The sequence below is a fragment of the Mus musculus genome, chromosome 6 (genome assembly GCF_000001635.26).
Source record: "Mus musculus strain C57BL/6J chromosome 6, GRCm38.p6 C57BL/6J".
NCBI classification, from domain to species: domain Eukaryota; kingdom Metazoa; phylum Chordata; class Mammalia; order Rodentia; family Muridae; genus Mus; species Mus musculus.
Window position 1 is genome coordinate 132219753 of NC_000072.6, and position 13769 is coordinate 132233521.

The window sequence follows — 13769 nt, forward strand, 5'->3', positions numbered from 1 at the left end:
AGGAGTAAGGTCCAAAATCACGTGCTCAAGCTTGCATATAAACACTTTTGGCCAGTGAGTAATATTCCAATCCACACTCTATCACTCTTTAGAAAACCTGAGTATAATCTAACTTTTTAGTTACATTCGATGAACTGACATCAAGTTAATATAGCAGTCATCAATATACATAAATCCAGAATATATTAAATTTTAAAAAATTTATAGAAGTTCACATCATATTATTCACATACATGTATAATATAAATTCAATGATAGTTCTTATTTTTATTGTTATGCCAACATAAATATGATTTATCTCTTTTGATTAAGGCTCTCAATTTTCTCCCCAAGTTCTCCAGTAACAGGAGTCATCTCATACTCAGTTTTCTTAGGAATTTAGACTTCAGGTCTATTTCAATGTGTCCAGTGATCTTAATAAATTTATGTCATTCTTATCACAATTATAGGGATTAAATTCTTTAGGGATGTTCCCTTCACCCTCTGGAACTTTCAAAACTAGTTGAAGTACAAAAAAAATTAGAATATATTTTGCCGATAGTTTAAGTATTTCAAGATTCTTTTTCTTTTGTCTTGTTTTATTTTGTTTTTGTTTTTGTTTTGGGTTTTTTTTTTCAAGAAAGGGTTTCTCTGTATAGCCCTGGCTGTTCTGAAAGTGTGAACTCACTTTGTAGAGCAGGCTGGCCTTTAACTCAGAAATCTGCCTGCCTCTGCCTTCCAATTTCTGGGATTAAAGTAGTTTGCAATCACTACCCAGCATTTCTCAAGATTCTTGAACCATAGTAACAAATAAAAATCTAGCTCACTGTGAAGTAATACATCCATGAAAAAGAGAGGATGGTTTTGATTCAGCATAGTTTGATAAGCCAAACAGCAGGGGGGGGGGGTGTTGATTGCTGGACTTCATTATTGTAATACCTGGACCTTGGTAGAAAGTACCCGGAGGAGAAAGTGTCCAAGTGAAGGAATAGAGGTTATTGGTTAACTTTTGCAATACAATCTTTTTGGGTTTTTTTGTTTGTTTGTTTTTTTTTTGTTTGTTTGTTTGTTTGTTTTGTTTTTTTTTTGTTTTTTGTTTTTTGTTTTTTTAGGAAATCAGAAGGAATACAAATTCATCACCCATTCCTACTCCGCTGTATCCAAGAGGACTTCCCCACCACCACCCACACCACAACATGAAAAGTGAGACTACAAGGATGGACAGAAAGTAATGAAAAAAAAAAAAGACAGAAAAGAGGTCCACACACTCACCTTCATGGGATGTACCACATAAAACACTAAGGGGAAAACTCACTGAAGAAGTAGTTGAAGGGGGCACAACCTTCGCACCATAAGAAGAAAAACAGATCAGCTCAATCATTACACAGTGCTTGTAGCAACAAGCAAAAATGGGCCACCAGAAAAGGAGGTTTACAAGCAGCTAGAAAAAAAATTTTCCCTCCTCAAACTACCTATCCAATTTTACTTCCCGTTCCTACTCACCTATCCACCCACTCCTTCTTCATTGCCCCAGTATTCCCATATAATGGAGCTTCAAGCCCTCACTGGAACAAACAGCTCCATTCACATTGATGCCAGATAAGGCCATCCTCTGCTACAAATGCAGCTGGAGCTATGTGTCCATCCAGGTGTATTCTTTGGTTGTTGTTTTAGACCCTGGAAATACTGGGGTGATCTGGTTGTTTGATATTGTTGTTCTTCCTATGGAGATGCAAACTCCTTTAGCTCCTTCAATCCTTCCTTTAACTCCTCTACTGGAGTCCTCATGCTCTGTCTGATGATTGGTTCACAGCATCCTCATCTGTATTCCTCAGGCTCTGGTAGAGACTCTCAGGTGGCAACTGTATCAGGTTAATGTTGACAAGCACTTAGCATTAGCAATAGTGTATGGGTTTGGTTGCTGCATATGGAATGGATTCCAAGGTGGGTAAGTCTCTGGATGGCCTTTCTTTCAGTGTCTGTTCCTCTCTTTGTCCCTGTATTTTATTTAGACAGGAGAAAGTCTGTTTTAGAATTTTTGAGATGGGGCCCGTGCCTAATGTCTGGATATAATCTCTACAGCTTCTCTCTCCTGTTTGTTGAGTATTTCAGCTAATGTAATCTCCTTTAGGTCCAGGGAATCCTTTTGCTTTCTTGCATCTAGGACTTTCTGATGGCTACCCTAGTTCCCCATTCCCCATTGCTAGACATCTCTGTTCAACTTTCTGACCCTCTGTACATATTCCCCATTTCCTCCCACCTTTTCAATTATTAAATGATAACAACCAACTATGAAAATGTAAGTTTTAGATGCTTTGTCATACAAGAGATTTTAATATTGTTTGGAGTTCATGCTGAAAGTCAACGTGGTCTTTCACTAAACATCTTTTTTGTAATATGCAATACTAGTATTAAAAAGAGGAGGAAGTTATCCTTTAGTGGTCTCTTTCAGTGTATTCAACGTGTATTCATGACATTCTACAGATCTGAATCAACACAATGCACATGTCTATGAAAAGATATTTGTGAGATTTTCATTGAGTCTCAGAAGGATATGTTCTAAAACTACCAGGGACCAAGCTGGAGAATCAGAGAAAACAGGACAGGATCTGTCCCAGGAACTAGGAACTTTAACAACATTTAAAGAACTGCTGTTTCAGTGTAAGTTGGAGGCTCAGTTATTTTCTAGTTTTATTTAGCAAATTATTTATATCACAAATATGTCCCCTCATTTCTAGCCCCCTTCTATAGTTCTTCATTCTACCCCAATCCCCTTTGCTTCACAGAGGGTGATCCCATACAACCTGCACATGCATCCTCTTTCCCTCAAGCATCAAGTCTCTACAGGACTCAGCAGGTCCTCTTTGAGGCCAGATCAGGCAGTCCTCTGCTACATATGTAACAGGGGTATGTCTGGGGGATCTGACCAGTCTGCATATGCCCTTCGTTTGGTGTATTACACTCTGGGAGTTCCTTGGAGTACAGGTTAGTTGACATTTCACATCTTCCTATGGGATTATTTTCCAATTTGCAGGATGAGTTCTTAAACTTCTATCAGAAACCGAGTGATGAATTGAGAAGATACTCACTAAAACCTTGTTCTGAATTCCTGCTCATATTAATTTTAATGCAGAAAGTTCTATTCTGGCATACATTATTCATCAGATATTAGTAGAATATTATTAGAAAGAAAATTGTTGCATAGTTTTGGTGGAAATCTTAGAGTTATTTATAGTCCACCTAATGGTAAAGGGAATCATCTAGATATTTGCATTTGGCACTGAAATTCAATGGAAGTGTTTGTTCCATTTTGTTTTGTTTTGTTTGTGTGTATGTTTTGTTTTGCTCAACTTGTGGAGACTTGAAGATAATTTGTATGGAAGAAAATTAGAGAAGGACATCTGACTTTTTTTGCTTGTTTTTTTTTTTTAATTATCTTTACTCATTTTTTACAATCCAGTTCTCATGCTGTTTTGTCTGTCCTCCAAGAGATCCTCATCACATTTATCCACCAACTCCCCTTCTCCAATAGAATGTCTCTATCCACCCACCATGCCAGGACTTCCCACTCCATGGGTCCTCAAGTCTCTCCAGGGTTATGTGTGTCTTTTCTTAATGTGACCAGAACAGACAGACCACTGCTGCATATGTGTCCAGGAATTCCATAATTCAATTACTAGTGTCCATGGTTTCTGTTCATTGGTTAGGACTAAGTATCTGTGTCTGTCTCAGTCAGCTGCTTGTTGGGCCTTTCAGAGGGTAGACATGCTATGCTCCTGTCTGTAAGTATTCCATGGCATCTGAGTCATTCTGATTGGTGTAAGGTGGAATCTCAGGGTACTTTTAATTTGTATTTCCCTGATTACTGAAAACTTTGAACATTTTTAAGTGCCTCTCAGTTATTTGAGATTCCTCTGTTATGAATTATCTGTTTAGTTCCTTCAAAATAAAACCATACACACTGTATCTAATAGAAGAGGAAGTGAGAAAGAATCTTGAACTCATTGACAGGGGAAGAGGTTGTAATAGATATTTATTAAACACAATTACAAGGGCTCAGTTTCTAAGATCAAAAACTGATAAATGGGACCTTATGAAACTGAAAAACTTCTATAAGGCACAGGATAAATCTGCAGCCTACAGATTGGACATAAAATGGCTCCACTAGTCCCATGTCCTATAGAGTGTTAATATCTAAAATATGTAAATAACTCAAGGAGCTAACCTCTCTTCCTTAAAAAAAATCAAGCAAGCAAACAAACAAAAAATGAAACCACAAAAATATTAGGTATAGAACTAGGCAGAGAACTTGCCACAGGAATCTCAAATGGCTGAGAAGCACTTTAGGACATCTGACTCAAAACAAGAATTCTTGTCAAGGATGCACTTCTGTTAGGTTCTCTGCTCTGCACACAAGGGTCCATTCTGACATATAAAGATTACTACAATAAAGAAACTGAACAATGGGTCTCTCTATAGATAATGTAACAATTATACAAAAAACAGACTGTTGAATTTTACACAATTTTTCATGCATGTATTCTGAATAGATTACATTTTTGAATTTAAAATTTCTTCTCTGTACAATTGAAAATGATAAAGATTTTACCTGGGCTCATTTGTTTTTATGGGAAGAAATTATAGGTACATGGAATTTTCAGGTCCTTATATTTATTTTCATGACTGTCTCTGATTTTTTGCATATATATTTGGGAAGAGAATCATATGTTAGATATTAAGAGGAGAAAGAAAAATGCTAGGGGGAGAGAAATGGAATTCAGTGGAGGAAACTGTAACACTTTAGCAACTCTATTTACCTTTAGGTTGCTGAGTATGGAACACAGTCAATTATTGTTTTAAATATCAACTAGTTTGTGCCCCTTTCCTGACCTTCTCCAGTCTCAGCAGAGTGTGAAAGACATTTGTGTATTATGAAACAAAAACATCACTGAGAAACTCTTAATAGACAACAAAATCCATTCTACAGAAGCTGACATAGGAGACCTTTAGAAAAGTTCAGAGTATCTGCTGCAGGGCAGTCAGGTTTGTGTAGTTGAGAGCAGCCATGAGTGAATGGGTTAAATAGGTATACTTCACAGGTGTCAAATCTCAATTCCATTTTCCATCCATTTCTGTTTGATATGTTTGAAATAAAATATTGACTTGGAGGAATTAACAACAGCAATTTATATTATAGTTTTCAATATCAGAAGTCTAATATTACTGGCCATATTTTCTTCACATTTCTACTGGATTTTAGATGATAGATTCCTGTGCTAGATCTTCATATGGGGCTGTTCTCTTGGGCATGTAACCATATCTTTTTTCCCCTTGTCTTCTTTTATTTCCCTGTATAAAAAAGATGCCAATATAAATCAGACAGGTAAAAAGACAGATATGCCTGCCCTTTAGTGAAGACAAATATGAGGGCAAGTTAACATGTTAACTGTCATTTAAGGCTTAAAATACTCTCTGTAAAATAATCCTAGAGCACACGAGCACACATGTCTTGCCACTCACAAACAAATACTAGAAAAGCAGTCATTTTAAATAAAAAGGTTGTCTTTTTAGGGAAAGAGACATATAATCTATTTTTCTACCAATAATTATAGGGATGGAAGTGTTTATTAGCCTCGTGGTTTATGCTATCTATAGAGAGATGCCATATTAGACAGGACTGGAGATACCTAATAGTGTAGGTTAACTTTGTGTTTTATGTATGGCCAAAGGCTCCTCCAAGTTTGAACAGGACATTTAGAGGTAGTCTAAATGAACTCTGCAGTATCTGTGTTACAGGGATCACACTAGATTATTCCTTTGGCTCTTAAGACACTACATGTAGTCTATCTCTAGGAATGATGTCCTTTGAAGAACTGGCATGTGGGAAGTGCTTTGAATTGTATTGTGATGTTACTATGTTTCTTTGTGCACAGGTGACTTTATTACAACAGGAACATTTTTCCTAAAATTGTACAGTCCTAAAACTGGCTCACAATAAACTCTTTACTGTCAGAGTCTATATGTTTGAACTACCACAGGTTCATGAAGTTCTGCTTGCCACTCAACCATTGTCTAGCAGTTGTGGTCTTTGTAAGAACTACCAGGAATCTTCTGATGGGGAAGGACTCATTTTATGACACCATCGTAGCCCACTTTTAATAACCCCATAAAAAATTCCTTTTGGGTTCTATATAGGCCTTCATGGACCTACCTGTGGGCATATTTGGTGGGGTTTCTCATTGATATGCTTGGCACTAGCCATTTCAATTCTGCACTTAAAAAACTTTAAAAATTGTTTGAATGTATTTCTGGAGAGCTGCTTGGTAACACAAAGAATGACTTCAACCATTTTCCCCATAACCTCACCATATAGGGAATCACTGTTTCTAATTTATAAGATGTGATTTGGAGAAGAGGCTCTGTTTACAGTAATATTCTATAGGTTTGTTGTCCTGAAATGCTCATTGCTGAACTTGGAGAATTTCATCTTGCTTCCAAATATATTTATTTTTGGCAAAACATGTTTTAACTCTCATGTCTTAAGCAGATGTCATCTATTCTTTACTATACTATTGCTGAGAAGGCACAACTCTGGTGTCCTTGTGTTCCACGGAACTGTACTTGAGCTATTGGGAGATTTATGGAAGTCAAATGTCGAGTGCAGCACCGTTCACTTGATCAATAATTTGAATAAACTGAAGGGAGAACTCTATTTTCTTTTACTGGAAAACAACAGTCCAGTGCCTGTTTTATTATAAAATTTATTATGCATATCATATGTATGTATGGATTTTATTCCATTTACTTATCATCTAATACTTTAAATGATAGAATATTACAAAAATGTAGAGATTGCTTATAAATAAATCAATCAAATGTGTAATTTACCTACATATAGTTTATACAGTACTTTTCTAACAGCCTCATGTTTTAATTCTTTGCCTTATTACTGTGTGCTGCCGCTTTGTGTTGGCATGCTTTCAGATACCGAATCAGAGTAGTTGCCCATGTTAAATGAAAAATGTTGCAGTGAGGAAGAAGTGGTCAAATAAGCCAACAGGATATGTTTCATGCAAACAATAACATTATTCTTTAAAGAAAAGCTTGAAACATTAGCTTGTTTAATATTGTCTCACAGCAGCCAACACTGCAGTCATGCCAAACACAATTCTAATGGCATCTGAAGTCCCTAATAGTGGGGATTGTGAAATCTTCTTTGTTAAAGTAACTTTTATTATCTTGTAGTTATTGCTAATTTAAAGGCATATTTCCTCTGTCTGCAAAACCAAGGCTAGTCCCAGAAGCTTCTGGCCTCTTTACAATCTTATCAAGGCCTAGAATGATTTCACCCTGAGTCTTACTGTTGAATAAGGTCAGTTTTTCTTCTTATTTCTAATCTCTCCTTGGCTGAGCAACTCAAATGCTCTGGGTCAAACCCCTCCACAAGCTGATTGATTCACTCTGTCTTCTTTTCAGCTTTTCCACTAAACGTGCTGCTTGGTATCATTCTAAATTTGACAGTTGTAACATACTAACTTTAACTGTCCTAACCCTCTGGGTCCTTCTACTTTTCAGGCTCAATATTTACCCGTGTCTAGATTGTTCTCTGTCTTTATCCTGTCTGTAAAACTCTTCTGGTAAAAGTGCCTCCTTTACCTCTCCCTCTAGCCTGCAGTCTTTAGTAGGTTCCCATTCCTGTCTTTGAGTGTTGGGCATATCCCATTGTGCCAAATCTTTTCTGATTTGTCACTTCATCTGCTACTCAATTAGACATCCCTTTCGAACATGGGTGCTTCTTATACAAACTAAATTTACCTTCATTGTTTGGGATTAAAGTGTATGTCTGTATTCTAACTGAATTCTATTGTGATGGATTTGAAGAACATCAAAGCTCAGAACATAACAGAATATGCAACCAACACTGGCAGGAGAAAATCTCCTACTAAAAGTAGTTACAACATATGAAGATGTTTCCTTCTAACATTAGCAATATCTGGCTAGACATGCTTTACTGTCACTGACATTAACATTCTCCTACAGAAAATCTGGGAAGAGAAGGAAAGGAATTCATGTCGAAAAGCATGCAAGAATGGTAGTTTTTGATAATGAAATACTCAGAATTATTAGTATATTTGTCGTCAGGTTTGATAATTTAATAGAAAACAAAGAGCATGTCTTGACTTGGGAGTATAAGTGCAGAACTAACACTCAAATCCACACGTATGTACATCTCAGAAGCAAGAGCAAATTCTGCTAGGTGGAGGCATGAGTTATTATTGGGAATCAGCTTTTTCTATCATGTACTTGTTTGATCTCAAAATGCCATACAAATTTTGACTTCGTCCTATGCTTATTTTTTTTAGATACCTGTTAACATAATATTAATGTTATGAACTATCATTTGAGGTAAACCTTCACATACCCAGAATGAGGTTAAATTTCAATATCAGAAAGTCCCTGGCGAATTTTACACCTAGTAAGGCTGGCAGTGCTCCCAAGGGACAGGAATTCCAGTGAAATTGGACCTTTGAGGAACGTTTGGACATTGAGGCAGGGGTGTATTGATATGCTTAAGGGATACTTTGGGGATTTGTGAACAGTAAGGGGTATGTGAAGTTCTATGCCTGAAATGGTGCTATAATTTAAATTACCATGAAAAACACCTTTAATCATGCCAGCCAGGGGTAAGCTGAAGATACCTCTGATGATGCCATAGTGGAAGAGCTAGTGAAGGAGGGATCTTGAAGAGTGGTGTTATAGAACAGTTTGTAGCCTGACAGCTGGAGGAATGGAGCATAGCAGCCCTCATTCTCATCACTAGAATCAACCTTTTAATTCAGAAAAAGTGGGATAAACACAGAAAGGGAAAAGGGGATATTAGCCTGATCCTGGCAGTGCTGGTTATGGGCAGCCACCACCAACTCTAGGGAAAAATTATTCTTCTTTCAAGTTTTTATATTTATGTTTATTCTTCATTTAACTTACAAAACACAATTATAGTTGAGTATTAAAATAAAAACAATAGTCAAGTAGTAAGCATGTTATGATTAGAGTCCTTCCCCAATAGCCTGTTGCATACTCAATGTCAAAGAGTGACTGGTCCATAAGAGGTCTGATACAGAATATGATCTCTGACATGATGTTCATCATCCTCATACTCTTCTCCATTATAATGATGCTGTCTTTCTTGACTTGGATCAAAGTCTGCCAGTTCAATTTAATCCATTTCATCAGGCTTTTCTACTTCCTTCATTTCAGGAAAGAGTTTTCTAGCTAAGAGAGTTTATCAGAATAGAAAAAGCAATTTTTAGGAAAGTTTACCTGGGGAAGAATTCTTAAGATTGGCAATGATTGAAAGGAGGATGGGGACAAAGAACAACAGAGGGATAATCCAGACTGTACCTTGCTCTTGCAAGCAAGGAAGAGAACACACACCCAGAGGTCAGAATCCCATTTGCTCTGCAGGGATATTCAGGGGAATTATATAACAGCCTCCTCCCGAAATTAGTCAAGGTCATGAGTCGTAACCTGGTCACCATGAATAACCAAACTCAATTAGGATTTTCAAATCCCTAATCTAGAGTTTCTTGATGGTGGAGAGGAGGAAAGACCATGAAGAAAACCACAAAGGAAACAAATAACTTACAGATATGACACATATGATGAAAGAGGCAATAACAATCATTATGTACAAAACAAGGGACTCTCAGGTGCAGCTCAGAGACCTTATGCCTGGACGGTGTACCCAGGAAAGTAAGGGTGTTTGGGAACCATTCCCTGATACCACCACCTCGGAAACCAGCCCCTATGTTGTATACCAGAATGAGTTCAGACCAAAAGGGAAAATGGGCAGAGAAAGACAAAGAAAATAGAAAAGACAGCTTCCACATATTTATCACAGCACACTCATCCAAAGACAAAGAAGAACAACAATGGCTACTGCACATTGGTTTTCGTGCTAACTGCATTCTTGCTGCATGTTCTCCATTGAAACAAACTGAGACCAAATGAGTGGTTACAGTGATGGACAGACAGAAAAGACAAAAAAAGACAGAAATGAGGTCTACACACTTATCTTCATAGGACCTATCACATAAAACACTAAGGGAAAAATTCACAAAAGAAGCAGCATCATAAAAAGAACTCAGACCAAGTTAAACCATTTCAAAGTTCCCGTAGAAACATGCAAAAATGAACCCCAAGAAGAGGTTTTCAAGCAGCCACAAAACAATTTCTCTTCCTAAAATCCCGTATCCCATTCCCCTTCTTCTCATGCTTCTAAGAGGACGTTCTCCTACTTACCTTCCCACCCAGTCCTCCCTCATCTCCCTAGCATTCCCATATACTGGAGCTTCAAGCACTCACAGGACCAAAGGTCTCCCTTCACATTGATGCCATATAAGGCCATCCTCTGCTACAAATGCAGATGGAGCTATATGTCCTTCCATGTGCATTGTTGGGTTAGTATATTATACCAATTCTGGGGGAATCTGGTTGTTTGATATTGTTGTTCTTCCTAAGGAGATGCAAACTCCTTCAGCTACTTCAATCCTTCCCCTACCTTCTCCATTGGGGTCCTCATGTTCATGCTGAAAGTCAAACTTGGTCTTTTACTGCAAAACATTTTTGTAATATGTAATACTTATATTAAAGACAGGAGGGAGTTACCATCAATGGTCTTTTTCAGTGTATTGAAGGTGTATTCATGACATTCTACCGATCAGAATCAACATGATTCACATGTCTATGAAAAGATATTCGTGAGATTTTCATTGAGTCTCAAAGGATATGTTATAAAACTGCCAATGAGCAAGCTGTAGCATCAGAGAATTCAGGACAGGAACCTTCCCAGGAATTAGGAACTTGAACAAAATAGAACTGCTGTTTCTGTGTAGGTTAGAGGCTCAGTTCTTTTCTATTTTTATTTAGTAATTTATTTATATATATTTATTCCCCTCCTTCTGCCCCCCTTGCATAGTTCTTCACTCTACACCAATCCCCTATGTCTCTGAGAGGGTAATCCCACACAATCTGCACATGCATCCTCCTTCACTCAAGCATCAAGTCCCTACAGGATTCAGCATGTCCACTCTAACTGAGGCCAGCCCAGGAAGTCTTCTGCTACATCTGTGACAGGTGACAGGGGTGGGATTGGAAAATCTGACCACTCTGCATATGCTCTTTGTTTGGTGCATTAGTCACTGGGAGTTCCCTGGAGTGCAGGTGAGTTGACATTGTAGATCTTCCTATTGGATTATTATCCACTTTGCAGGATGAGTTCTTAAGCCTCTTTCAGAAATTGAGTGATGAATAGAGATGGCACTCAATAAAACCTTGTTCTGAATTCTTTTTCAAATTATTTTTTCAATTTAGAAGGTTGTATTCTGGCATACATTATTGATAAGATATTGGTAGAATATTATTAGAAAAAAAGTTGCTGCATGGAGTTGCTGGAAATCCTAGAGTTATTTAAAGTCCATAATGGTAAAGAGTTTCATCTAGATATTTGCATCTTACTCTGAAACTCAATGGAAGTGGTTGTTTTTTCCTATTTGTTTTGTTTTGTTTTGTTTGTGTGCATATTTTGCTTTGCTCACCTTATGCAGACTTGAAGACAATTTGTAGGAAACCACATTAGAGAAGGACAGCTGACTTTTTTTTATCTTTAATCATTTTTTACAGTCAAGTTCTCTTGCTCCTCGTTGTCCTCCAGGAGTTCCTCATCACATTCACCCAACAACACCCCCCATCTCCAAGAGAATGTTTCCAACCACCTACCCTTCCAGGACTTCCTACTCCATTGGACCCCAAATATCTCCAGGTTATGTGTGTCTTCTCTCACAGTGACCAGAAGAGATAGACCACTGCTGAATATGTGTCCAGCCTTTCCAGAATTCATCTACAAGAGTTCCTTGCTTATATTCATTGGATAGGAGTAAGTATCTATGTCTGTCTCAGTCAGCTGCTTGTTGGGCCTTTCAGAGGGTAGATATGCTAGGCTCCTGTCTGTAAGTTCACCATAGCATCTTAGCCATTCTGATTTGATGAAAGGTGGAATCTCAAGGTTTTTTTGATTTCCTTGATCACTAAGAACTTCAAACATTTCTTTAAGTAAGTGCTTCTTAGTTATTTGAGATTCCTCTGTTGTGAATTATCTATTTAGTTCACTCAACATAAAACCACACACACTGAATCTAATAGAAGAGAAAGTAGGAAATAACCTTGAACTCATCGGCAGGAGAAGTTGTTGGGGTGGAGATTTGTTAAACAAAACTAAAATGGTTCAGTCTCTAAGATCAAGAACTGATAAATGGGACATTATGAAACTGAAAACCTTCTGTAAGGCAAAGGATAATTCTGCAAACTACAGATTGGTCAAAAAAAATTTTACTAGTCCCATATCACATAGAATGTCAATATCTTCAATATGTAAAGAACTCAAGAAGCCAAACTCTCCTCCTGACCAAAAAAAAAAAAAATGTGGTATAGATGTAGGTAGATAATTTGCAACAGGAATCTCCAATAGCTGAGAAGAACTACAAGACATCTGACACTTAACATGGATTCTTGTCAAGTATGGACTTCTGTTGGGTGCTATGCTCTGCACACAAGGTCCATTTCTACACTTTTCTAATATATACAGATTACTAATATAAAGAAAGTGAACAGTGGGTCTCTCTATAGATAATGTAACAATTATAAGAAGAAGAGACTGATGCCTTTTACACAAATTTTCATGCATGTATTCTGAATAGGGAACATTTTTAAACTTAACATTTCTTCTCTATACAATTGAAAATGACAATGATATTTTTTCTGGACTCATTTGTTTTTATAAGAATATATCATAGGTACTTGGTCTTTCAGGTCCTTATATTAATTATCTTGATTGTCTCTGCTTTTGTATACATATTTTGGAAGAGAATCATATGCTAGACCTTACAAGGGGAAGGAAATGTGCTGGAGGAACAGAAATGGAAAACAGTGGAGGAAACTGTAGTCCTTTTGGAAGTCTATTTACCTTAAGGTTGCTGAGTCTGGAACACAGTCTCTTATTCTTTTAAATATCAATAAGTTGAACTTAAGTTGCCCTTTTCCTGACCTTCTCCAGTCTCAGCAGAGTGTGAAAGAGATTTTTGTATCATGATAGAAAAATATCACTGAGAAACTCTACAAATAAAACAAATTCCATTCTACAGGCACTGACATGGGAGACCTTTAGGAAGGTTCAGGGTAACCAAAATACTGTACCCTCTTGCAGGGCAGTCAGGTTTGTGTAGGGGAGAGCAGCCATGAGTGAATGTATAAAATAGGTCCACTTCACAGGTGTCAAGACTCTATTCCTGTTCTCATCCTTTTCAGTTTCTTAAGTTTGAAATAAAATATTGATTTGGTGGAATTAACAACAGAAATTTGTATTATAATTTTCAATATCAGTTGTCTAATATTACTGGCCATATTTTCTTGACATTTCTACTGGATTTTAGATGATAGCTTCTTTGCTAGGTCTTCACATGGGGCTTTTCTCTTGGACATGTAACACTATCTTTTTTCATCTTGTCTTCTTTTATTTCGTTGCATAAAAAATGCCAATATAAATCAAAGGGGGAAGAAGACAGGTATGCCTGCCTTTTAGTGTAGAGAAATAAGAGGGCAAGATAACTGGGGAACTGTCATTTAAGGTTCAAAATAATCTATTTTAGAAAAAAGTGTGGAATACTCTACACAGCCTCAGGGGAAGGTGGAGCCTGGGTGTTCAATGATATTCACTCTACAGAGTGCCATACTTC

The 13769-nt window shown here is 37.2% G+C and overlaps 1 pseudogene; it reads right to left on the bottom strand.

Moving 5' to 3' along the window:
• Nucleotides 1–9303, bottom strand: part of Gm18912 (predicted gene, 18912) — a 65535-nt pseudogene extending 56232 nt beyond the window's left edge.